Here is a 27,855-nt window from a genome sequence, read left to right on the forward strand (position 1 = left end):
ACAAACCACAGATGATGACTGAATGAATTTTGGAGGAGTTGAGGAAAATAGTGCTACAATTTAACTGCATTACAAAGAAAATTAATTGCCATTTAGGTCATTCATATTACTAGTAGGGACAGAGAAAACAAGTGTTCTTTTGAAAAAAAAAAGTGATAAAATGAGAAATGTTTCTTTGAAACAGGCCAGGCATTTAGAACTGGCCTGAACAAAAATTTGAGATTCTAAAAAGGTCGCTTGGAGATCACAGAATTTTAGAAAAGTTAATGGAAAGGTTTCAATATTTAATGCATTAATTAGGCAACAGAAGTCAAAATACCTAAAAATAGTTAGGTCTATAAGAAGGTCTGTATATACATACATATATATATATATATATATATATATATATATATATATATATCTTGTTAATAAATCAGGTGCAAACAAATAAAATCTGACACAAAAAAACTATTTTTAGAGAATTCAAGTATTTTTGTGGATTAAAAACTACAAATGAACTTCCAAAAAATAACTAGCTCCACACTGAGAAGATTAATATATAAATATATACTACAAACAAGTACTTCTGTAATCGTAACTCCTAAAATCCTTGCCACAGTTCAATTTTTAGTGTGAACATCTGAGATACTCAAGTCCAAAACTTGTACCATCAATAAGTAAATATTATTCCTTTTTGAAGTTTTTATTCTACTAAAACATGTCATTCCAAAACACTCAGTATTTTTAAAGGTCCAGAGTTAGAGATACAAGTTCAAAATATTAGAATTACATAACTGATCACAATGAAAGGAAATTAAAATAGTGGGATCATAGAAAGGGTCTAGATCTTTGAGAGGTATTTCCACATCAGTGACTGTTAATACCAGTTTACCACTTCTTGCCTTCATATGAATTTGACAATTGATTACGATGTCCTCACAGCCTTAGTTTATGGTTCCAACTACCTCAGGACTCTTAAGACTGATGACGGAAAGAAAAATGCAACTTATAGGAAACAAAACACAAAGGAAAAAAGACAAATCTCTACTAGATAAAATTATCTGTTAGTTCACACAATGATAACAATAACAAACAATGGAAATCTTACTTTTTTAGTGCCATCTCATTTTGCTGGTAGAGTTCATTTAAAATCTCCACTTTCTGCCTAAGAGTTTTGCATTCCTCTTCCAGTCCAACTTTAGAAGACCGTAGTGAATTGCAGTCACTTTCTAATTTCTTTATTTGGTCTGTAAAGGATAAAACAGCTTATCTCTATATGTGTACAAGGACTTAAGAACTTGTTTGAGGGAGTAGTGCCAAGGAAAGTAAAAAGCATGAAAGCAAGAAGCCATTCTTTATCTTTCCAATAAATTTTTAAGTCTTTCCAACATGGCAATTTCTTCTCAAGAAGAACCCACCTTCTAGATTACATTTTGTGGACATCGAGGCTCTTAGCTTAAGTTGTAAAAGTTTTAGATCCTCTTCAACTACTGATATTGTAGTTTTTGTCTAAAAATTGCAGAAAAGAGAGGTATTCTTAAAAGTGAGGCACAGGAAGAATTCACAGGTACTATGGGACTCTTACAAAGAACTATACCTGAGAGACATCCATCATCTGCTTAATTTGATCTTTGATCTTCTCGTTCCGATCACCTAAAAAACAAAAGACTTTAGCTTTTTCTTTCCTTACTTTTAACTCTATATTCTCCTAACTTCCCTAAACTAAAGAATGATTGTGTTCAAATACTGGAAGAAAAAAATCAATTAAATAATTATACTGATTAGACTAATGACTTTTAAGAGAATTGCAAGCTTAGATTTAAAAAAAAAAGAGAGAGACGTGAATTTCAGACTGGGGTTGTGGCTCAGTGGTAGAGTGCTCACCTAGAATGTGTGAGGCACTGAGTTTGATCCTCAGCATAAAAATAAATAAAAGTACTGTGTCTGTCTTAAAAAAAAAGGTGAATTTCTAGTTTGCACAACTAAAATGTTATCTATGCTATTCTTGTAAGATAAAAGCTTTTCTTCTCTCTCAGATCTATCTTCACCTGGGCAATAAGTGTCTTGTTTAGAAAGATTCAATCCTCTATTTTCTCCCTGAATCTACTACCAGGTGTGGTTTGAAATACTTGCTATGTAAGCAATATCCAACTTGGGAGAAAACATCTGGAAATATTTTCCTCATCAGTAAACACTGTTACACTCCCTCTCTAGCTTTCTGATAGTCTCTAGCCTCTGTTCTCACAGCCTTAGTTTATGGTTCCAACTGCCTCCGGACTGACTGTGGACCTTAAAACCACAGAGCCATAGAGATGATGAGTATCAAAATCAAGTATCATCTGCATAAGTTAAGAAATAAATTTCTCTTACTGTATAATGTTCAATACTTAGAGGTATAGGATATGACTATTGTAGCTGCAGTGTACTTACTAGTTTTCAATAGGATAGAAAAAGTCAGTGTTCTTCACATGCCTATTGCTACATTATACCCCAACAACCCACCTCTGCCAATGCAACAGACATATCTATAGATCCAGTGATATGTGTCTACAACCCTGAAGCTTAAGAAAAAATTAAGCCAGCTGAAAAGTGGCATCTGTAAGACAGGAAAGCAAAAAAGGATTCAACCTCCCTGAGACTGATCTTACCTGCTAACTCTCCATTGGTTAATTCATCTGACTCATCTCGACTTTGATCCTCAGATTCAGATTCACATTGAAACCGATTCAACTGTGTAATGTGATTAGTCAAAGCCTAGGAAAAGAAGCAAAAGGTTGGAAGCCTCTCGATTTTAATTCAGAAGATTTCAGGAGAATTCATGAGATGAAACATGTATTTGGAGTATAAACTTACATTAATAGTATCATCTTTTTGACTAAGAGCTACTTGTAAATCTTTCTGGGTCTTCTCAAATGATTTCATTTGTTCACTGAGCTCAGCGTGTGATGTACTCCAGTCTTTTACTTCCTGCTGCAACTGAAAAGTCAAAACACATGAATTCCTATGGGTTAGGGAGGGGTTTCTGCACTGGATATATCAGGACTACAAGACTTAGACAAAGAAATAGAGAGCCATACTCCTCGGTGGCCTGCCTCAATCGAGGGGGTTGAGACCTTGGTTAAGGAAGAGGGCAGAGTGGCCCCAACTCTCACAGCTGCAGTAAGAACATCAGAGCTATCAGGAAGTTGAGCCTGTTTATTGCATTCCCCAGAAAATTGCTGCCAATTCAAATAATTTATCTCCAGCAGGAATGGCTGGGCACATATGACTGTCTCCTAAATTTAGATTCCTTATCATGTAATCTTCCCTTGGCCGGTGAATCAGTAACTATTCAAAAGAGGATCATAAAATACTTAATTTTCTGGTTTAAAAATTTTCTTTGAGGCTATGCAAGTTAATAACTGATTGACATTTGATAAGAAAAGCAATAATCCAAAAATCCAAAACAGATGGAGACCATATATATGCACTCAATTTGGGGAGCATTGTTTAAACTTTGCATATCTAGAAAAGGTCCTGCATGAAAATTCCTTACCTCAGAAACAGATCCAAGAAAGATACAAGATAATGATATTCACTTCTCTAGTTTACATTATGTATGACATCAAATTTTCTTTACCTGCTCTTTCTCCTTCTTAAGCATGGTATTTTCTTTCTGAAGCTGACAGCATTTCAACTTCACCTTCTCTTCACGAAGCTTAGCTTCAGTAAGGAGAATTTGAAGCTAATGAAAAACACTACAGTTAGTGAATTAATTCCAAAGAAGAAACAAAGTTATACTTTCCCAAACAAGACATCATATAGTTCTCATTTTTTGCACATTTTAGCACACCTCAAATTTTTGGTCCGCAACAAAACTAAGATGTAGTACTAATATCCGTTAGCAATAGTTGGCAGCTTTACCTCTGAAAGTTCAGAAGTATTTACTGAAATGACATCTTTAAGCTTCTCTATAGATTTCTTATTTTCCATTATCTGCCAGGTGAAAACAGAACACAAAATATGCATTAGGATTTCAGTAGAAATACTGATATATATGTGTGTGTGTGTGTGTGTACGTACACATACATATATATACTAAAAAAGATAAACACAACAAAATTTTTGTCAAGCCATCCCATTACATATCAGGTAAATGCAGGGGATCCAGCTTTGGACTAAGCAAAAAATCAAAAACTGAAAGAGATGAGGGAAAATGAAGTCATAAATATTTCATGGCATCCACAACCTTACTGTTTATGAGATAACCAGAAAAAAAGTTCAAAGTATAGAAAATCATAATGCAATAAGTAAATAAAATGTTTTAAAGCATAGAAAATTAACTAATTAATTACTGTTTCAAGTAAACCAGTTCAAATTAGTAATTTTTTTCTAGTGATAGAGAAAAAAATTTCCCAAGATCATTTTTAAAATTTTCTTATTTGAAGTAAAAAATGATAAAATTTAAGGAAGAATAGACTAATCTCACATACAGAAGAATTCCAAAAAAATTATAAAGATACTTGCTCCTTAAGGAAGTGGACATAAATCTGCAATCTTTGTTTGCAATGCCTGGGATTGAATCCTGGGCCTCATGCATGCTAGGCAAGTGCTCTACCATGAGCTGCATCCTGAGCTTGTAACTCTTCATACTTTAACTGTGGGCTGTGCATGGTAACTTCCAAAGAATACAATATGAAAAGGATTGGAAAGAATTTTTACAGTGGAGAAATCTGATAAATACTACCTCAGCTAGGTGATCAAGCTTACTTGGGGGTAGGATATTTCAGAACACACTCTCTACCATCTTTTGCAACTTTTATGTAATTACAGAAACTTATAGAAATTGAAAATGAAATATGTAAGTAAAAATTTTTTAAGTTGTTGTATCAGTACTTAAAAGTTCCACAAAATGGGCAGAAGTGGGTTCAACTTCCTTGACTCCTAATCTTACTTTAGTTAACAGCTGGACTAAGTTCAACTTAACCAATTTTACAAAATATTTCAAAAGCCAAATTGCAGTAATACTTAGCAGCAAAACTCTTACCAAGTCCTGATTCTTAGCTTTCTGTTCTCTCTCAGATTCTAACATAACATGAAGACTTTTACCTCCCTCATCCAGAAGTTCTTTAGCTTTTTCAAGAAGCTTCATTTTATCCTGGAAAAAAAAGGTGTCAAGATTACTCACTCATTACATTTACTTTTGAGTTTAGAATGTAATTCCCCCCAAAGAAGGGATTTTTACCTTATAATTAGTTGCTTCATCAGAAAGAATCATATTTTGTTTCATGGTCTCTTGGACCTGTTTCTTTGATTCCTTCATCTATGTAAATAAAGCATTCAGAATTAAGATACACAAATTATAGTGCTACCATACAAGTTACTTCCAGACAAGTGACCCTTTCCAGAAGAAAGCAGTACTTAATACATATGACTGTTTAGAATTTGGATGATTTGTAGGAAATAATGAAACAAAAATTTTAAAATATGATTTTTAAATTAAAACAGGTAGGAATGATTCAAGCTAGAACCAAGGGAGAAAGAAAGAAAAAAATAATTATACCTTCTGTTCATAATTTGACAATTTCTGCATTAGTTCTTCATTTTCTTTCATGAAATTGTTCACCTTTTTGGAAATTTGCTGTTCATTGACTAAAAGGGGGAAATACACAAGATTATTACAATCACTAAATGAAATTCAATTACTCAATCTACTAAAAGCAAAGACATGTTATATGGTACTATGAGGAAATACTTCTTAGCATAACTATTATGCTTTTAAAAAGCAATCTATGCTTATTAGCAATAAGAGTATAAAAATTATTAGAATTTAAGAAAAATATAAGAACAATGATATTTTGCTGGGTGCAGTGGTGCACACCTGTAATCCCAGTGGCTCAGGAGGCTGAGCTAGAAGGATTCCAAGTTCAAAGCCAGCCTCAGCAAGAGCGAGACACTAAGCAACTAAGTGAGACTTGGTCTCTAAATATAGGGGGTTGGCGATGTGGCTCAGTAGAGTGCCCCAGAGTTCAATCCCAGGAACCCCTCTCATCCAAAATGATATTTCAATTTAAGCTTATTTCACAGATGGGAAATACAGTAAAGTGTTGTAGCTTGATATTCCCCCCTTCTCAAAATACTTTCTTTTCCGAAAATGGAATCATTTAATTCTTTGCAAAGAAAAACAGAAATGAAAACATACTGATTCACATTACCATTCTTCAAATTATCTACTCAATTACTTAATGCATGATTAAATCATTAGCATAGAAATACTCTTCAAATGTAATACATCTGCATTACATCAATATTCAAAGTTAATCTGCCCCAAATTAAAACTTATCATCATCTCCCTATCCACAATTTGTTCCTCCTCTTTATCTCCTATCTCAGAGTTGGAACCATCATCATCTACTCTATTATCCATGCTAGCAACCTAGGAATAGTAAAATTTTCAGGAGGTAAAAAAGATAATAGACATTAAAAGTCACTGTATCTACTTCTAACATAAATAAAACACACATCAAACACCAATACAAAGGGTTATTACAAGTTTAAGAAACCTAAAAATTTACCTTGATATACTCTATCTTTTACCTAGAAGAGAGAAAAAAGATTAAATTTGATGTCAAACATCTGCTCAATAGAAACAGCATTCCTAAAACAATAGTCAGAATCATAACCAAGTGAGAATTTAATAACATTCTGGTTCAGGATAATAATTTATAGGATTAAAAATAAGTAAAGGTTAACAAGCCTTTTAAATTTAATTGGTAGTGATATTTCATAAATAGCCTCTGACATAAAAACACTAAGATATGTACCTTATTTCACAGCAAAGATGTGTGTATGTGTGTGTGTGTGTGTGTGTGTGTGTGTGTGTGTGTGTATACTCAAAATCATTTACTTGACAATTCTAAATAACCAGGATAAAGTCTAGAAACAATGACTATTCAAAATAAATCTGAGGAAACAATATTAAATGCATAATCTTTGTACTAAGATATGCCACTTTCACTCACCAGAAAACATCTTAGAACTCCAATTTAAATTTGGCTATTGGCTGAATTTAGAAACTAAGAGGCTACATCATCTTATTTCTGCAAACCACTAAATATATAGCAAGAAATCTGAAAGGAAAGACTGCTTGAAGAAAATGCACAAGCAATAAGAAAAATGACAATTAACATATTCTGGAAAGGACAAAAACAATCGTTTCCAAAAAACAGCAATAAACTACCTGATAATAAAACCTAAGCAGAAATTTTTTTAAAACATCACTAAATTTCTTTGTAACTTAGCATATTACTTGTCCTTTCAAATGTTATAAATGGTGATGGGATATTCAGATGTGTCCACAGATCATCCAGGGGATCTTCGTAACAGGAAATTGCATTCAGAAAACTCCAACACAGAAAAAAATGAACATTTCTTTAATGTCATAGCCTTGCTAACCTTTTACTCAAAATGACAACAGAGGAAAATGGGAAGTAGCATAAAAGCAGTCATCTAAGGTAGGGAGACTAAAGTTTTAAAGTCAAATGCTGAAACTGAGGAGCAACAAGCTAGGAACCACATCCCACATAACCTAGTGAAAAGAGAAACAGGTACCAGGGTTCTTGAAATGAAAGAAACAAGAGAGAGAAATATAAAATGTTTTCATGTTTTTCCCTTCTCTTTATCCTTCTATTTCCTTTTTACTTTTAGCTGAGAAAAAGTTCAATGAGATTAGAAAATTCCTCACAGGAATCCAGGCAAACAATTCTTCTATTTAAGAAGGGAATACTTTTTAAGAGATTTTACACTCAATTGTACAAGGAGAGGAAACTTATCTTAACAATGATATGTCTGAAATAATTAAGAAATCAGAAAAAGAACACTCAGATTTGAAAAGATTTGTATCCAATGTTTTTGGCCTCTTTAACTGTTAGGCTTTTCATATGCAAAGTCCATTTACCAAAAATAATTTTCTTCCAATTATGTTAAATAACTATGAAACAGAATGACCTACAGTACAAACATAAGTATGTATAAGCGCATATATATATATATATATATATATATATATATATATATATATATATATATACACACATATATATATACACACACACACACACACACACACACACTTATACATATATGTACACACATACACAGAGATAGACTAATTCTGCTCAGGAAAAAAAAATCCTTAATGAACAAAACATTTAATGGATTTTGGACAACACATAATCTATACTTCCAAATAAAAAGGTATTTTCTGTACATATGATCAAATCATAAAATCTGGGAAAAATTTATATAAAAGACTGGAAAAATTATATCATCTCCTTTTTCTCATTTTACTGTATTTCTTTGCAGCATTTCCCCCTGTTTGTATGTTTATATTAACATACAGTTCATCAACATTTAAATCTTAGTTTCTGCTTTTTTTTCCCACTTCACATTTAATTGTGAGCATTTTCTGTACCTCAAAGCTTTGAAATAAATAAATCTGCCTACTATTCCACTAATCGAACATACAATAACCCCTAAATGAATTATGTTGTGCTAAGTCTTCAATCTAATACACTGTTCCATTGAAAAACATTACCAAAAATCTTCAAAGCATAGTTATTTCTTTAAGATAGATTACTAGACATATATGCTACATAAAAGGATATTTATCTAACCTATCCCATCTTTTATCCCACTTTTAAGACTTCTGATACATATGAAACTACTGGTCAGGATGGCTGTAAGAATTACCAGTTCTACCAACTGCACCCACACTAAATTATTTTATAATGTTAGTTTGACTTAAACCACTATTTTGTGTTTTAGCAATTGAAAAAGAAAAAAAAGGGGGGGGCAGTGACTATATAAAATAATCCTTGTGCTTATGTGCTAAGGTATAAGTAAGTTAATTTACTCACAAGAGCAGTTCTCCAAAAGAAAATGACAAAGGATACAATCCCAAAGAAAACAGTGAATACTACAGGCTTCCATGGTAGTCCATAAAAATCAGGCCCAGGTTGAGTATCATCAGGCAATGTAGTAAACAGCTTAAACAGACAAATTAGAAGAAATGGGAAACCTTAAATTTATAACAAAACAGTCACAAAGAATCATGGCAATTCTAAACCAACTTCCTCATCAGAAATCCACCTCCTCAATATTTTCCAATAGCTTCTTCAAGAGAGAGGATACTGGCAGTCTCATATTTTTTGTTTGCTTCCAGTGTTTTCAAGTATAATGAATCTAAATACTTTTTAAAAATATTTATTTATGTATCTTTAGTTTTAGGGTGGACACATTGTTTTGTTTTTATATGGTGCTGAGGATCGAACCCAGTGCCTCATGTATGCTAGGCAAGCGCTCTACTGAACCACAACCCCAGCCCGAATCTAAATACTTTAAATTGAGCATACATTTCCACTTTGTAACAGGCCCTATATCATCACATTGTCTAACACCTGGCTAGAATCCCTCTGGATCATTCTTTTCTCTTAGATAACCTGGTTTTTATAATTTAAAATATTCTTTTAAGACAAAACTTAAATATATGAAAGAACTAATTAATTTTATGGCAACAAATAAAAACAATGACGATATATGTATAAGATTTTAAATCTTACTTCCATTCCACTCTTATATACAGATACGTGACATGTAATTTCAGACAACTCTTGAAAACTGGCTTAGATAAACTTCTCTGAATTTAACATCCTTCTATAAAATTCAGAGCCTAATTTTAAATGGTTGCTCAAAGGCAGTGCAGTAAACACCTGCCTACTCTTCCCTGTTTTCACCGCCCTCTACACGTAATAGGAGATAACTGTCACTTGGGCCCAATTCCCCAGCAGTCTCCTTAGGGAAAAGACCTGTAGTAACATTAGCTGTTTGGATTGTTGGCTGCATTTCAGAACATACCATGAGGTTGTCACCTCTATTCCGTCAAAAAAAAAAAAAGTGCAAGTGGGGAAAGCTCAAGTACACTCTCACCGGCCTCGCTTAACCATACAGTCACGTCCTGCCTGCCTTGGGCCTGACACACTCCATTTCTCCGTCGCCACGACAGTCAGTGCACCCACTCTGCCAGAACTCAGCCACCCGACAGGGGTCCCAGGAGCTCTGGGTCCCCCAGGGAAACAGTGACAGAAGGCACAGTGGCAGGTACTGAGTCCATGGTTTAGGGACAGCTGAGTGGAAGCGACGCTTCCCTGCAGAACAGCACAGGACCCTCTCTTTCACCGTTTCCTACTTCAGTAGGACCCAGCGCAGGGGGCGGGTACTGGGAGTGAACTTTGCCTTCCTCCACCACAGGCGCTTTCCGCCCAAGGCACGTGAAACCCGTCATCAGAGGAAGCCCCTGGGTGGACTGCAGTGAGCAGACAGAGGATGCTGAGGGGCGTGGCGGGGAGCGGGAAGAACCAACTGCGGAGCCCGGCGGGGGACAGCGCCAGTAGAGCCAAGCGGAAGAGTCCAAATGAAAGGACTCCAGAAGGAAAGAGGCTCACCTGTCCCCGGAACTAGGAGAGGACCGGCGATTTAGAAGGCCCTGGAGGAAGCCAGGGAACTAGCAGAAGGGGATTATAGGCAGAGACTAGGAAAAAGGAGAAAGTCAGGCCTCCCAGCCCCTCCCAGAGCAAAACCCTTTTGTCAACGTGTTGAGACACCAGGTACCTACCTGCCCCAAAAGTGCAGACAGAAGAGGAGAAGCTTCTCCTGCTCCCTTCTAAAAGACTACTGCTGGGCTTTCCTTCCCTGCTCACTCGTGGATGACACTCTTTTTAAAAAAGCCTAACCCTAAGGAATCATGTCATTATCACCCCACGCCGGTGGCTTCATTTCTGGATGCCACATTTTAGGGTTGCATGACTTGTGGAAAAGAACAGAATCATGAATAGCCCGAAAAGCACGTGCTAAAAATTGAAGAAACTGGGGACATTTAACTTGGGGAGGAAATGAACATCTGTGGATCTTTAAAAATCTGTCGTCAAGTTGAATATATTCAATTCAAAAGAACAAGAATAAGCAGGAAAGCACTGAAAAAGAAGAGCAATGAAGGGTACAGGGAGGGCAGACTATATAATTAATTCATGTACCCTCGTCCAAGCCCAGGAATACATAGAGATTGTGGGACAGAATAGAGAATCCAGAAACAGAACCAACTGGACATTTGGGGTACAATAAAAGTTAGTTTGGGGAAAATAGACTTTCTAATAAGTAGCGTTACCACATGGAAAATTATAAAATTGGATTTTTCTCTACTTATTCAAAAGATAAACTACAAATGGATAAGAAACATGAATGTAAAAATAGAAAATAAACAAGTACTAGAAAATATTAAGTGAAATTTTCTATGTATTATGAGTGGGCAAAACCTGCCTCATTGAAAAAATCTTTCCTGGCTGTATCTAAACCTGCTACACACACACACACACACACACACACACACACACACACACACGCAGTTTGACAATGACAAACTGAGAAAAAATATTTGCAACATATTATTGTCCAAAGAATCATGTTCCTGAAATATAAAGAACATTATAAATAAAATGGCCAGCAAACCTATACAAAAATGGGCTGAAGAAATAAACAGATCTCAGGAAAAGAAATGCAAATAGCTATAACATATGGAAACATGCTCTGCTTAGCTCATAATGAACAAAATACAAATTAAACCACACCAAGACACCATTTCTCACTTGCATTGGCAAGATCCAAACGTTTGAAAACATACTCAGTAGGTGAGAGAATGTGGGGGAATACAAATTCTCAGACACTGCTAATAAGTATACAAAATGATACAACCCTTATGAATGAGATTTGGCAACATCTCCCAAAACTGCTTATATATTTACCTATTAACTCAACAATCCCACTTTTTTTTTTTTAACTTTTTCAGTGCTGGGGAAGGGTATCTTGGGCAAGTGCTCTACTGCTGAGCTATAGTCCACCAGCCCTAATTTCTAAAGATACTGGGAATACAACAACAAATGTTTAAAACTTGTATTTACAAAACTATGTTATTCAAGCATTAATTATAACAATACAAGATGGTCACAAAAGGCTGAAACAACCGTCATCAATGAAAGTTGTTGAATAAACCAAAGAAGAAAGAAAATAATTTTAAATACTGCTAAGAGCTGGTTTCCGGAATACATTTTTTAAAAATGAAGTAGAGAAAAATATTTATAGAATACTATTTGTATCTTAGAAAATGAAAAAAGATGAATATATTATTTCTTATAGCTTTGAGGTAAAACTGACATGCAATAAATTACATGTATTTAAAGTGTGCAATTTGATGAATTTTAACATGAAATTATGAAATCACCATTATAATCAAGATAATATACACATCCTTTACTTCCAAAATTATTCTCATTCTCTAGGTAATTTTGCCCTTTGTCACCCCTCTTTCTTGCCCCCCACTTTCCCATTCCTCCAGCAAAATGTCTTATCTTAATAGATTGCTTTGTATTCCTCAAGTTTTATGTGTATGGGATAATATATTGTATTTTCTATGGCTTCTCTTATTCAGCATAATTTGAGATTCATCTACATCAGTTTATCTATCATCTATTTTTATTGCTGAGTAGAATTTCATTACATGTACATACCACAATTTGTCTATCATCTATTGATAGACATTTGGATTTTTTTCCAGTTTGGGGCTTTTACAAATAAAATAGCCAAGAACACTGATATAAAATTCCTCCTATTGCTATATAACTTATCTTTTCTTTGGAAAAGAATGGTTGGATATGACTGGTGTATGTTTACCTTTTTAAGAAGGTGATTCTACCACTTTATATCCCCACCAGATGTGTACCCATCCAGTTCCTCCATCTCTTCTCCAACCACTCAGCACAATTGTCTTTAATATTAGATATTTAATAAGTGTGTAGTGGTAACTCTTATGCTTCAAAATTGCATTTCCCTGATAATTATGTCAAGCATTTTTAATGTATTTACTATCTGTTTATCTTCTTTGATGAAGTGTTATTTTACAGGACTATATTTTTTTCTAATGTGTTCTAAGAGTTCTTCATATATCCTTGATGCAAGTCTTGATAAATGCTTTACAGTAATTTCCTCCCAGCTTGTGTTTTGTCTATTTCATTGACTTCAAAGTGTATTTTGAATTACAGAGGTTTTAGTTTGATGAATCCCACATTGTCAAATCCTTTTTAATGCTTTTGTTCTCAAATTTAAGAAATCTTTGCCAAACCTAAGTTCAACAAAATTTTTTCTCTTACTTTTTTTCCTAGAGGTTTTGTAGTTTTGAGTTTAATATTTAAGTCTGTGAGTTAATTCAGGTGTCTAATGCAAGGCATGGATCAATATTTTGCATATAAATATGCAGTAATTTCAGTACCATTTGCTGAAAAAACTTTCCATTCTCTACTTGTCTTTCCATCTTTGTCAATGACTGTTGCCATATATATTGTGTATCTATCTCTGAATTCTTGATGTTTTGTCTGCAATCCTGATTACTGTAGCTTTAGAATATTTTTTTTCCTCTTTGTATGGTACTAGGGATTGAACACAGGACCTTGCATATGCTAGGCAAGTCCTCTACCACTGAGCTACATCCCCAGCCCTAGATTAAGTCTTGAAGCCACGTTGCAATCAGCTTGTCATTTTCTACAAAACTCTGCAGGGATTTTGATTGGAATAATGTTGACTCTGGTGATTAAACTGGGATGAATGGACACCTTAGTCTTCTGACTCATAAATTAGGTATATCTCTCCATTTAGGTTCTCTTTAAATTCTATCAGCAATATTTTATAGTTTTTAATATATACATTTTAGTTTTTGCCACGTTTATGTTTAAATACTTCATATTTTTATTCTATTGTACATGGAAATCTTTAAAATTTCAATTTCTAATTATTCATTGTTAATATATAGAAAATATAATTGCTTTTAGATGTAAATTTTATCTGTCAACCTTACAATAGCTTTTTTCTAGATCATACCAGATTGTATCTATATATATATTCAAGTTATCTGAAAAGAAAAGAGAATTTTATTTCTTCCTTTCCAATCTGAGTGCATTTTATTTCTTTTTCTTGCCTTAGTATACTAGCTATTTCCTTACTGCACCCCAGTACAATGCTGAATACATGTAATGAGAGTAGACATCTCTGTTTGGTTTCTGATCTTGGGGAAAAGTATTCAATTATCAACCATTAAGTATGAGGTTAGCTGCATTTTTTCAGAGGATGTTTTAAGCTCCCTTCTATTCCTAGTTTGTTGTTTGTTTTTCTACATCAATAATCAATGCTGAGGGGCTGGGGTTGATACTCAGTGGTAGAGCACTTGCCTAGCATGTGTGAGGCAATGGGTTCAAATCTCAGCACCGCATATAAATAAGTGAATAAAATAAAAGTTAATCAACATCTAAAAAATTTTTTTAATTAATAATCAGGGCTGATTTTTTTTTACATGTCGATGCGATTTATTGTCACCTACTTGTACATGCACACAAAATAACAATATCATTTGGCCAATATTACTCCCCAACATTTCCCCCCTCTGCTATATTTTTTAAATGCTTGTTTTGTATCTCTCGAGCTAAACACAAAGATTGTGCTTTTAGGTACATCAATGTGGTAAATTTCATTGATTTTCAAATGTTAAATAAATTTTGGATTCTTGACATAAATCCCCATCATCCGTCTAGTTTTTGTCTATGATGTATTTTCCTTTTACATATTGTTGTATTTGACTTAAATTTTTGTTTAGAATTTCTGTACAGATTCATTGGAGATCCCATGAGAGGTATGTGGTTTTCTTTTCTTATTATATCTTTGTCTTGGTTTGGTGTAGTGATAACACTGGATTCATAGGAGAACTATTTCCTTGCTTTAATATTCTACAAGGGTTTAGTATTACTACTACTATTAGGAATTAATATCATTTCTTCCTTACAGGTTTAATTGGATCACCAATAAAGCTATCTTGGTCTTATATTTTTTTCTTTGAAGAAAGGTTTTTACCTATACCTTCAATTTCTTTAATAGTCAACAAGGTTTATGAAATTGTCTGTTTTTCTTGAGTGAACTTTTGCAATTTGTGGCTTAAATAAAATTTCTTCATTTCATCTAAATTGTCAAGTTAATTAACATAAACTGTTCATAATATCCCCATTATCAGTCTAGTATCTGTGAAATCTGTAGTGATATCCCTTCTCTGATTGCGAATATTGGTAACCCGTGTCTCCTCTTTTATTTCCCTCACTAGATGTTGATCAATTTTATTCATCTTAAAGAACTAGCTTTGGGTTTCATTGATTTTCTCTTATTTTCCTTTTTTTTAAAATTTTACTGACTTATGGTCTTTATTATATCTTTTTTTCTTGCTTACTTGGAGATTAACTTATTTTTCCTTTTCTAGTTTCTCATAGTAGGAACTAAGTCAATGACTGGAGACTTATTTTTTAATAAAGCTATCTTGGGCCTGGGAGTGCTATAAGTTTTCCAATAACACTTTAGTGACATTGCACAAATGGATATGTTGTTTTCAGTTTTATTCAACTCAAAATATGAATTTCTTCTCTGATTTATTTGACTCAAAAATTATTTAGCAGTGGGGGCTAAGGTTGTAGCTCAGTGGTAAAGTGCTTGCCTCACATGTGTGAGGCACTGGGTTCGATCCCCAACACCACATAAAAATAAATGTACTGTGTTGTTCATTTATACCAAATATATATATATGATAGATAGATACAGATATACATATAGATATAGATAGATAGCAGATAGCAGCCTGGCACTTAAGTTTTCAAATATTTGAGAATTTTCCAGATTTTTCCATTATTGATTTATCATTTTATTGTGTTCAGAGAATAATCTTTGCCTGACTTTGAATACTTTTATATTTACTGATAATTTTTTTAAGATCCAGAATATAGTTTATCTTGGTAAATGTTCCATGTGCACTAAGCTCCTTGGGGGTTTTCTATAAATGTCAATTAATTTCAAATGGATGGATTGATTATGTCATTCACACTTTCTACAACCTTACTTTTATTTTTCGTTTTCTGCCAATTGCTGAGGAGAGGATATTGAAATCTCTAAATGTAATCTATAGGATTCATCATTTTCCTCATAATTCTATCAATTTTGATACTTCATGTATTTTGAAGGTCTAATATTAAAAGTACAAGCATTTAGGTTTATTATATAATCTTGACTGATTCGTTTATCATTAGGAAATAACTTTCTTTAGTCCTGATGATATATTTTGCCCCACAACCTCTTTTGGTTTAATGTAGCTACTCCAGATTTCCTTTGACTAGTGTTTAACATGAGATACCTTGTTCAATCATTTTAATTTTGACTTCTTTGTGTCTTTCTATTTACAGTGTTATTCCCTTAGACATCTATTTGGGTCTTGCTTCTTTAGGCAATATGACAATCTCTGTTTTTAACTGATGTATTTAGATACTTTCCACTTAATAGGATTACTGCCGTGCATAGGTGTAAGCTTAATATAATCTTCTATTTGTTCCTTCTGTTCTTTGTTCTTTTTCTTTTCTTTCTGTCTTCTTTTGCAGAAATACCACTATCGGTATTTTTAGTGATTCCTCTATTGGCTTATTAAGCTATAACTCTGTTTTCTAATCTTAGTGCTTCAGGGTTTAGAATATACATCTTTAATTTGTCACAATCTACCTTCAGATGATACTATATTACTTCACATATTCAATAAGAACGTTACAATAGTTACTACCCTTCTGAGATTTATACTGTTGTCATGTATTTTACTTTACATGTTTTCTAAGTCCCATACTACACTGATATTTGTCTTTAAACAGTCAATGACTTTTTAAAATGTTCAAATAAGAAAAATTATTTTAAATATTTATGCACACAGTCACCATTTTCAGTGTTCTTTACTCCTTTATTCCATTATTTCCATCTGCTGTCTTGGTGCAAGTGTAGGTGAATTCTTTCAGCTTGTATGTCAGTACAAGTCTTCATTTTAGAAAGATATTTCACTGGGCATGATATTATTGGCCAACATTATTACTCTTCAAATATATTAAAGGTATCACTCCACTATATTCTCTTATGCCTAATTTCTGACAAGAAATCTGATGTCATCCTTAGTTCTTCTCTACATAAATGTCTTCTCTAACTGCTAAGATTGCTCTTTATCACTGGTTTTGAGCAATTTATTTATGATATAATATACCTTGATATAGCTTTATTCATGCTTTTTGTATTGTAGTCCCATTTAATATCTTGGATCGGCAGATGTACAGTTTCCACAAATTTTTGGCCATCATTTCTTAAAATATTTTTCTGAATACCTCTCATAGCTCAACTTGAAACTGTCCCACAGCTCACTGATGCTCTGGTTCACTTTTCTTTAACAGAAGAAATTTTCCCTGTTTCATTTGGGGTACTTCTCCTGCTATGTCCTCAAGTTCACTAACAATTTCATCACAATGCTTATTCTGGCATTAATCCCATCCACTGTGTTTATCATATATTTTCAACTCTAGAAGTCTGATTTTCTTAAAATATATCTTCTATATCTCTTTTTACCTTTTTAACACACGAAATATAGTAGTAATGACTTTTTAAAAAATGCCATTACCTCATTCTAACATCTCCGATAGTTCTCAGTTGGCTTTGATTGGATGATTCTTCTCCTCATCATTGTGGATTGTATTTTTCTTGCTTCTTTGCATGCCTGGTAAGCTTTGATTCGATGCCATACATTACGAATTACTATTCTTAATATTTCGTATACAATTAAATTACTGGAAACAATTTGATTCTCTTGGGTCTGAATATTTGTTAGGTATGACATAAATTGTAATAGTCAGTCCGAGGTAACACCCTTCTGATTATTCTACCCAACTTCCTTAGATAGTTTTTTCCAGGTGCTATTCTGGTCCCTGTGTTAAGACCTGTTCCTTCTAATCACTTAAGATGGTTTCTCTGACTTGCTAAGCAGTTTCATCACACTTATGTGCAGATCAATACCCTGCTGAACACTCAGAGAGCCTTTCACAGATTTCCAGAATTGTCTCTCAATGTAGCAACCTTCTTTTGGTACTCCACCCTGTGAATTCTAGTCACTTTGGTTTTCCTGGAATCTCAGCACCATCTCTCAATTCATGGTATCCTCTGGTTCTGCCTGACTTCCCCTTCTTTGTCATGGCTTGGGAATCTCTTAACATAGTAAAAGCTGGGGCAACTAAAGAGCTCATAGCATTTGTTCTTTATGTTTCCAGAATCATTCTTTGTTGCTTGATCTTCAATGTTACTGGATCTTAAAATTTTATATGTTTGTGGGTTTTTTTTCATATTTATTTTAGTTGTTTCAGTTGGGAAGGTGAAGCCAGTACCTATATAAAGCTATCATAGCTAGATGTAAAAATCATTTGCTTTTCTTTTTCTTTTTATGGTGCTGGGGATTGAACACATGGCCTCCTGTGTGGTAGGCAAGTGCTCTACCACTGAGCTGCATATCCCTGTTGCGTAGGGACTTGCTAAGTTGCTGAGGCTAGCTTTGAACTTGTGATTCTCCTGCTGATTTTGAAAGAACTCTAGCTTCAGGATAGACAGAACTGGGACAAAAGCTAGAGTTCTTTCAAAATCAGGCAGGAGAATCACAAGTTCAAAGCTAGCCTCAGCAACTTAGCAAGTCCCTACGCAACTTAGTGAGAACTATCTCTAAATAAAAAATAAAGAGCCTAGGTATGTGGCTCAGTGGATAGGAGCCCTGGGTTCAATCACCAGTACCAGAAAACAGAAACAACTTATTTTCACAAATTAACTTTGGCTCTTCTAAATATTTAAATAATTGTAAAATAAATAAAAAAAATCTTTAAAAATTAACACCTAAATATTGAAAGCAAGAATGAAACAACCTGTGATATCATGTTGGTGACAAACCACAGAAATGAATTATTTCAAACATACCTTAGTGGGATATAGCTTAAAGACAAGAGAATTTCATTTCATTTCAGGAATACATTCCTGAAAGTATTTTAAACAACATAAATATAGTCGTGTGTTGCTTAATAATGGGAATAAATTCTGAGAAACACATCTTAGGCAATTTCAGTGTGTAAACATCATTGAGTATACTTATACAAACCTAGAAAATATAGCCATTTCCACACGTAGGTATTCATATATGGTATATCATCGCTTTGGGGATAAAAACCTATAAGATATTATTATACTGAATTCTGTAGACAATTGTAACATTGTAAATGTTTATATATCTAAACATATCAAAACACAAAAAAGATTAAAAATACTAGGTGTCAAGAATTTTTTAGCTCCATTATTATGCACTAATGACCAAAATGTCATTAAGTGGCACAAGACTGTAAACAATTATATTTATGTCATTGAAAACTGGAACTCCAACATCAGAGAAAGAAAACACAAATCTAAGATAGATGAAGTGAAGTAAAATCTCTCTAACATCCTGAATTTTCATGGGAATTATCTAAATGACATGATCAAAAATCCCCACATATTTCTGAGCTTTGTTCACTAAAATGGCTTACAAATGACAGTCAATTTGAGCAATAAGCAATCCTAGTACTTGGAATGTAGCCTCTAAATATCATTTCCGATTGAAAGAAACCAAAGTTCTTTTAGAGAAATAGTTCCTTCAAGGTCTGGATAGGAAATGTTTAAGATGAACTTGGAACATCTCATAGTTCAAAAGCAAGGGAAACAGGTAACAATGACCACTAGGTGGTGGCAAAGGGTCCCAGGAGCCAAGATAAAGAGGCTTCTACAAGGAAAAAGGGGGAGAAATTGAGCATCAGATAAGAACAATTACTATTCCTAACTGGATTAAACACACCAAATATTTTTAAATGCATGACATCATATTGACTCTTAAATAAAAGTTAAAAAGATTTCAAAAGCCACTTTGGGTATCATTTGATAATGCTAGAATAATACCTTACTATTCTGAAAAGTGTTTAAATGAAGAAAAGGAATCAAATGTTTATCTCCTGCCTTAACTATACAAACCGAATATCTGTGTAAAGAATAATCAATCATAGCCAGGCGCTGTGGCACACACTTGCAATCCCAGTAGCTTGGGAGGCTGAGGAGGGAAGATAGCAAGTTCAAAGTCAGCCTCAGCAAAAGTGAATTGCTAAAGCAACTCAGTGAGACCCTGTATATAAATAAAATACAAAATAGGGCTGAGGATATGGCTCATTAGCCAAGTGCCCCTGAGTTTAATCCCTAGTACCAAAAAAAAGAAAGAATAATCAATCATAAATTTTTATTTGTATAGGCATCCCAGCCTTTAAATGAAGAAAGAAAAATCCTAGCAATTCAGACCATTGCTATTTTGCAACCTGTAATATATTAGCAAATCTCACCAAGGTCACTGTTGACTAGTAGTCAACATCAAAGGAGAGGACATGCAGATGTCAATGCAATATTTCCTATTAAATTTTCATAAGAAACAGAATTGAACCTAAACCTGACTACCAATTTCCAAGAAATATAAAGCAACAGAGAGAGACTGAGGTTGTTAGCTCAGCACTTGCCTAGAATGCATGGAGCCCGAGGTTCAATCCCCAGCACCACCAAAAAAAAGGCAATAGAGAAAACAGGTTAAATTGTTGTACCAGGGGGATGTCATTTATTCACCCAAACTACAATATATCCTAGAAGTCCCACAAACATATTTTTTTCAATTATTGCAAAAAGTTACAACAAAAGGAGAAATCAATAGAGAGTAACTTATATGAGACTTGTTCTCCCACTGAAAGCAACCAGAAAGTTGGAATATATATATTGGTACCAGGGATTGAACTCAGGAGCACTTGATCACTGAGCCACATCCCCAGTCTCAGCCCCATTTTGTATTTTATTTAGAGACAGGGTCTCACTGAGTTACTTAGCACCTCACTTTTGGCTTTGAACTTGTGATCCTCCTGTCTCAGCCTCCCGAGCCACTAGGATTAAGGCATGTGCCATCATGCCCAGTCAAAAAAGATTTTTAAAGAGCTATTTTTCAGATAGAAAGCCACAAGGAACATGCAACTGTCACCCCTAAGAGCAGGAGAACAAATAGGTGAGCATTCTACCTGGAGGCACCCTCTAGACCTCAGTTTGAAAAGGGGAACACAAATGGGGCACAACAGTCTCACTGAGGAGAGAGAGACCAGAGTTCCAGGAGATTAAGCAGCCAAAAATATGTAGAGAAAACTACCAGAAACATGGGAGCCACAAAGAAAAAGAGTTACAGAAATCTGCATGGAGGTGGTCTTCAGTTTGGGGCTACATTCTAAGCAGTACCTGTGAGTGCCAAGAACAACTATAAGCTAACCAATCCCACAGTTGGCACTGAGCTGGGAGAAGTCTGGATTCCAGCTAGCCAGAGAGAGTTGACGTACAAAAACAGTATGGTCAACAAGCTCATGAAGAAGTATTTGATCCTGGCATCATGGCACATATCTGTAATCCCAGCAATCAATCCCAGGTTGAGGCAGGAAGATCCCAAGTGTGAGGCTGGCAACTTATCAAGGGCCTAAGGAAGTTAGTGAGACCCTATCTCAAAAGAAAAAAAAAGGTCACTCAATATTATTAATTATCAGGAAATACACTCACAAAGACATACCCACTAAAATGGCCCAAGTGCTAGTGAAGATGAAGTCAAGTGGAAGTCTCCTAAATTGCTGGTGGAAGTATAAAATGATTGTGGTCATTTTTTAGCATGGCTTGACAGTATCACATAAGACAAAAACATACATTAAACGTAGGAGGCAATTGCACTCCTAGATATGAGTCCACTTATAGTGGCATATATATGAAACAGTACTGTAGGAAAAATGAATCTATAGTTTAAAAAAAAAAGTTATCAATGGTTGCCTGGAACAGGTGGTGAAGGCACTCACTGGGAAGGATCCCAAGGAAACCCCTTTTCTAGTGAAAAAAAAAACTGTTCTATATCTTTATTATGGTAGTTTTTACATGGGTATCTACATTTGTTAAAACTCAGAGTGTGCTTGCTTTGGCAGCACATATACTAAAATTGGAACAATACAGAAAAAATCAGCATAGTCCCCGAGCAAGGATGAAACCCACATTTGTGAAGTATTCCATAGTTTTGTGGAACCAACCCTTCAGCAGATGAATGGATAAAGAAACTGTGGTACATATATGAAATGGAATATTACTTATAGCATTAAAAGAGAAAAAAATTATGGCATCTGCGGGTGAATGGGAATATCAGGTTAAGGGAAGTAAGCCAATCCCCAAAACCAAAAGCTGTATGTTCTCTCTGAAAGTGGATGCTGACCCATAATGGGGGTGAGGTGGGTGGTAAGGGGCATGGAAAGAATGGAGGAATTTGGGCAAAGGGGAGGTAGGACAGGTGAGGTGGAAGAGGGATAGGAAAGATGGTGGAATGAGATGAACCACATTACCCGAGGTACATGTAGGACTACACGTGTTGTGTACAACTAGGAAAAGTTTTGTTCCATTTATATACAATGAATTGAAATGCATTCTGCTATCATGTATAACCAATTAGAACAAATTTTAAAAACTCACTGATATTGGCTATCAAGGAATTACTGTTAAGTTGTGTGATGGCCCGTGGGTTCATTATACTATTCTCTATGCTTTTCTTTAAAGCTTTTCTAATTAAATTTATTTTTTAACTAGTACATAGAAACAAACATTATAATTATTGAAGTAGGTAACATGACATTTTGATGCATGTATACACTATGTAATGTTTAAATCAGTTAAATATATCTACCTCCTCAAACATCATTTCTTTATGGTAAAACTTTCACAATCTTTTTTTCTAGTATTCTAAAATATACAGTATGTTATGGTTACCTATAGTTCCCTACTATTCTCTCTGCTCTTATTTGAAAGTTTCCATGATAAAAATACTAAAAATAATTTTTAAATTAAGATATAACTTCAAATATTTAAAGGATTTCTATGTAGAAAAGAATTCAATTTTATAGAGGAAATCATGTGGAGGAAAATTTGGAGTCAATACAAGGATGAACTAGACAACAGAAGAACATATAGCCTTGTAAGAGAGTGACTCATGCTAGGAAATACTGGTGTACAGGCCTCATAACTATTCGTCAGGGCCACAGTAAAGAAAATAACAGCAATGAGTGAGAAACTAGACTAACAGCCTTCCAAGGTTTCTTCTAACACTAAGATTCTGCTAAGATTCCATTGATCAATGAATCTGATTGGTGCACATCTCCCAAACACATCAGAGCCTATTACTCTCCAGTCCTATCAGATATCATACTACTTGTTTAAGATTTTACATTGACTTGTTCATAATTTTTGCATATATTTGTTAAGTCCTTTTCTTAAGGCTTTCAAAAATCACAATCATACCTTACACCTGTTAGACTCTTTTAGTCCTCACACAATGTCCTGTACATACTGGGCCATCAAAATGCCTTTTTGAAATCTCCTTTCAAATCAGTCTCCTAACATTGTGCCTCTTCTTTGCCACTCACGTCTATGTCTTACCTATCACCGTACAATCACTGACCATACCTGCACCACATTCATGTCCCCTGACCTAGACCTAGAGGAGGGCTCTGTGCATACCTAAAAAATATGAATAAAGAAATCCTTCCCATATCATGAGGCTGTTAACTTTCCAAGTGATGCTGATTCATTCTGATAATCAAATTATGACTGTAGAAGACTGCTTTAATCACTGGAAATATAATTATTCTAACTGCCTGGCTCGTACATACCCCTTACCCAGGTGGCTGCCACCATCATGAACAAACATGGAGCCAACTGAAAAATGATTTGTTTCTCCCCACCACATCTTTTCCACCCTGGTGGTCTTTCCTCCCCAGGTATTCATTGTCTTTATATCACCTTCTGACTGTCTACATGAGAATTAGGGCATGTGTAGGGGTAAAACCCTTCAAAATGCCAGACACCTCACCAGACATTTTACCTTGTCAAATCATTTAATTCTTATGATTGGAGTAAGCATTATCTACATTTTTCAGATGAGGAAAACTTTTTTCAAAAGTTTAGTTATTTGCCCACACGTCTAAATGATAACCTTGGGATTTGAAACCAGATCTACCTGGCTTCAAAATCTACACATTTTACAAGGAAAACAACAACATCATCTTTCTTACACAAGCCTTGAAATAACACAACCTACAGGAAACAACTTCAGTTGAGGAGGATTACTGTCACAATGGCCCTAGGGCCATCTTATCCTCCAACCTCTAAAAGCTTTCTCATTCCTATAATTAAACTCTAAAAGTCCAATATCAACAAATACCAATAGGGGGGAGGTAAGTCCTAAAATGCTTAGATAAGCTTCTAGACAGATTAAATGTCTTGTTTGGATCATGATTTTCTTTAGAAAGATCAGCCTTAAGTGACTCTTTCTAAGAAACAGATCTAACCTAATTCCTTTCATTCTTAAAACTTTCTAAGGATCCCCACTATTAATGGTCTGCTACTTTGGCTCATGACTTCCTTTAAGATTTGCTGGCCTCTCCAACAGGCCCATCCCCCTCCAACTTCACACTTTACAACACCAACTATTCACATTCTCCTGCCCTCCCCAAATATCCTTTCTTCATGTTTCCATTTCTCTGAACACATTTCTTCTGACTGCCAGCTTCCCCCACCACCCCAGCCTGTCTAATCAACAACAAACCACATGTCAGACTCCTGTTTGCCTTTTGCCTGTGCTTCAATCACATCTCAACCACTTTCTGACCTTACTGATCACCCTTCCAACCATAATAAATGCATTTATGGACAATAATGTTCTACCATCGAATAAATACCTCTCTTTCTGCCATTATCTTACTGTGTTTCAAGTGAATGCTGTTATCTCCCTGCCAGAATGAAAGGTTCTGAGGGGAAGAACCAAGTTTTTACAGGTGTGCAAATGTCCAGCCTTGGTAAACAGCAAATCTTCCTCATGTGCTAAACCAAGTAGCCATTAAAGCCACACCCCTATGGCTTTTGTTTCAGGAGCTATCTACTCAAAGGGTCAAGAGTCATTTTCATAAAGACATTTTAAGTTTTTCACTTCATGACCAGAAGCCACTTAAAAACTAATAAATAATCAACATTCTAATTGAAGAAACTATGTCAAACTTACCATCTTAGACAAATAAAGCAAGAATGAATATAACAAGAAAAGTATGTTGTCCAAAAGGGTGGCATCTGCTGGCTCTTCGACCTTTATCTCTAGTTGGTTTTCTGTATCAGCAGCATCAACAGGAGTACCTTCTGTTATAAGTAGCTCTAAAATTGAAAGGGGAAATTGCTATTTTATTTTATGCTATAGAATAAGAATTGTCTCTCTTCAGTTTCAATATTCATCGAGTGTTTCACTAAATATATGAGTCACAGTGCCTGGAATATGTGGCTCTCCTAAAGACAATTAACACAACAGAGAAGAAAACTTCAAAATCCTAATTAGAGCTGTCAAACCCTTCAATTATAAAATGAACAATCTCCAGTCTACTCTCCACTACTTCCATGGCCATACAACTGCTACCAGAACAATATTTACTCAAGGAAAATTTTTAAAACCAGAGATATATAGACAGGGTCACATTCAAAAAACATGGATTTAGTGCTGGTGAAACTTTGTGTTTAAAATTTTAGGAAAGCTGAAAGAGAGGGAGTCTTGGTTTGCAGATTTGCAGGTGGAATGGGCCAAGGCTTAACACAGTATCTGGCACCTGGCAGAGATACTCAACAATTATTTATTGAATGGACAGATGACAACTATTTAAAAAGAACACAGTAGTACCAAGAGAGACTAAAGGGAATTGGGTACAGACCTGCATTGAGGCTCTGTGAATGAGGTAGAATTCCAGTTAGACTTGAGAGCTTGTAGGGGTGGAATTTCAGTATGAGTTACATGAGCCTGGGGTATGTTTGATTAAACAGCAGGAGTCCAGCATGCAGTTATTAAGAAGTTGGACCAGTTGCCTCTAAGGTCTTTCTCAACCCTGAGATTCTATTCACTACTATTTTTTTAAGCTTTTGCCTAATTTTTTTTTTTTTAGTTTTTGATGGACCTTTATTTTATTTATTTGTATGCAGTGCTGAGAATCAAACTCAGTGCCTCATATGTTAGACAAGCGCTCTACCACTGAGCTACAACCCCAGGCCCTCCATTCACTATTGGTCTATGAATTTGACTGCTGGTGAAGTCTGCCCCATTGGCTCAGCATCTCAGCACCTGAGACACATTAAATGACATTAGGGAAGATTTTACCTATTAAAGGTCATTGACATCATTTTGTGGTGGAACTTAAAAGGCCAGGGAAATAATTCATTCTTAATTTTGTAAGTCAAGTTTTCCCTATTCTTGAAAGTTTTGGAGCATGAAAATAACAAATTGTAATGGTGCGTGATTCATTTTCATAACCTTATAGAGTTAAAGACAGTTCAGAAGTCAGTAGTGTTCATATATGGATGCAATGTCTTCTGGAAAATGGGAGAACTCATATGTTATTCCTTCTCAAATTAACTGAATCCCCCCTTGCTATGAGTTCTCCTACACTCTGTGTGTGCAGATGGTGGGGGGGAGGTTCAGATCAGTGCTGCCAAGCCCTGCACTGGTGCAGGATAATGCTTATAGCTATGCTTACAGACCAGAACCTTTAAAAACACAAAATACAGTAATTATGGCTTCATAGCACCATACTGGATGGATTAAAATAAACAATTAGTCATCATCTAATTTACTGATAAAATGAGAGTGAGCAACACAAAAGTAGAATGCTGTTGATGCCATTATTGGGGATTTTTTTGAAAAATTGTTTCTCATCTCCCACTGGATACTGTGCACTATGATGAAGTATTCGTAAGTGTCAATCTAAAATCGATTGCAGTTCTGTACTGTTTGCTGTAAGTATATAGTATAAAGATCTGGACCATTGACTGCATTTGAAAAAGTTTAATTACCATGTCCAGGAAGCAAGTCAAAACAGGACTTGAGCTATATTATATTCCATTTAGAAGAAAAGGGAAGAAAAACACAGAATTTATGAGACTATGAACAGTGATTATTCAAGCTAACTTGTACTAGGCCAGACTTTCCTGGAAGGCCTGCTAAACACAGATTGTGGGTCCCACCCCTAGAGTTTCTGGTGCTGTTGGTCTGGTTGAAAACTACAGTTTTAGAGCATAAGGCCTTTGAAGAAAAATATTTTAGTTGTAAATGGTTTACACAAGCTAGTCATACCTAAACATTTGCTTTTAGGTGAGTTACAGTCTCTGGCCTATTTTTGATTTCTAGTCATCTTTATTCTTGCTTTTCTCTCACTTAAGATATTTTTTTTTTGAACTCACATGTACCTATATCACTCTCTGCTCTATTTTGTACCTTTGGCAACAAATATCCTTGAAAGCCTTTATTATGGTAATGCCTCTACTTTGTAGAGAAAAATTGGCAAGCTTTACCTGGGTCTACTTTCTCAGTATTTGGGATCTGAGACACTTCTGAAACACCCATGTCCTCAGTCACAGGTTGATTCAAGAGGCTGGGCTCTTCAGGATGGTTCATATTAAAATGATGACGCAGGAGGTTTGGCTCTTCATGAAGATTTCTATTAAGACGATTTGTGTTCTCTTTAGGAAAATCATCTTCATGGGATGGCTGCATCTCTACAAGGGAGAAGAATGCATTGAGCCAGATGGATGACACTATCTACCCCCACTTAAGCCCAATGATCAGCACTCCCCCTCAGCACACAGTTCCAGATACGTCAACACTGCCCTCCATGTCCTGGCATGAGCCCATGAGAACAACTGGGCAAGGATACGGGAGGGTTAATTGTTTTCATCCCATTTAAAGGATGACTGAACTATACAGTCAAATTTATAAAGAAG

At 35.0% G+C, this 27,855-nt stretch overlaps 1 non-coding gene and 1 pseudogene across 1 annotated transcript; one reads left to right on the forward strand and one right to left on the reverse strand.

The window, feature by feature from the left end:
- The window catches only part of LOC144373362 (transport and Golgi organization protein 1 homolog), a 111,091-nt pseudogene that overhangs the window by 10,072 nt on the left and 73,164 nt on the right, over positions 1–27,855 (reverse strand).
- Positions 21,974–22,080, forward strand: LOC144373364 (U6 spliceosomal RNA). Its single transcript, XR_013433070.1, has one exon. It is a non-coding gene; the product is annotated as a U6 spliceosomal RNA (small nuclear RNA).

Source organism: Ictidomys tridecemlineatus, unplaced genomic scaffold (assembly GCF_052094955.1).
Source record: "Ictidomys tridecemlineatus isolate mIctTri1 unplaced genomic scaffold, mIctTri1.hap1 Scaffold_3690, whole genome shotgun sequence".
Classification (NCBI taxonomy): Eukaryota; Metazoa; Chordata; class Mammalia; order Rodentia; family Sciuridae; genus Ictidomys; species Ictidomys tridecemlineatus.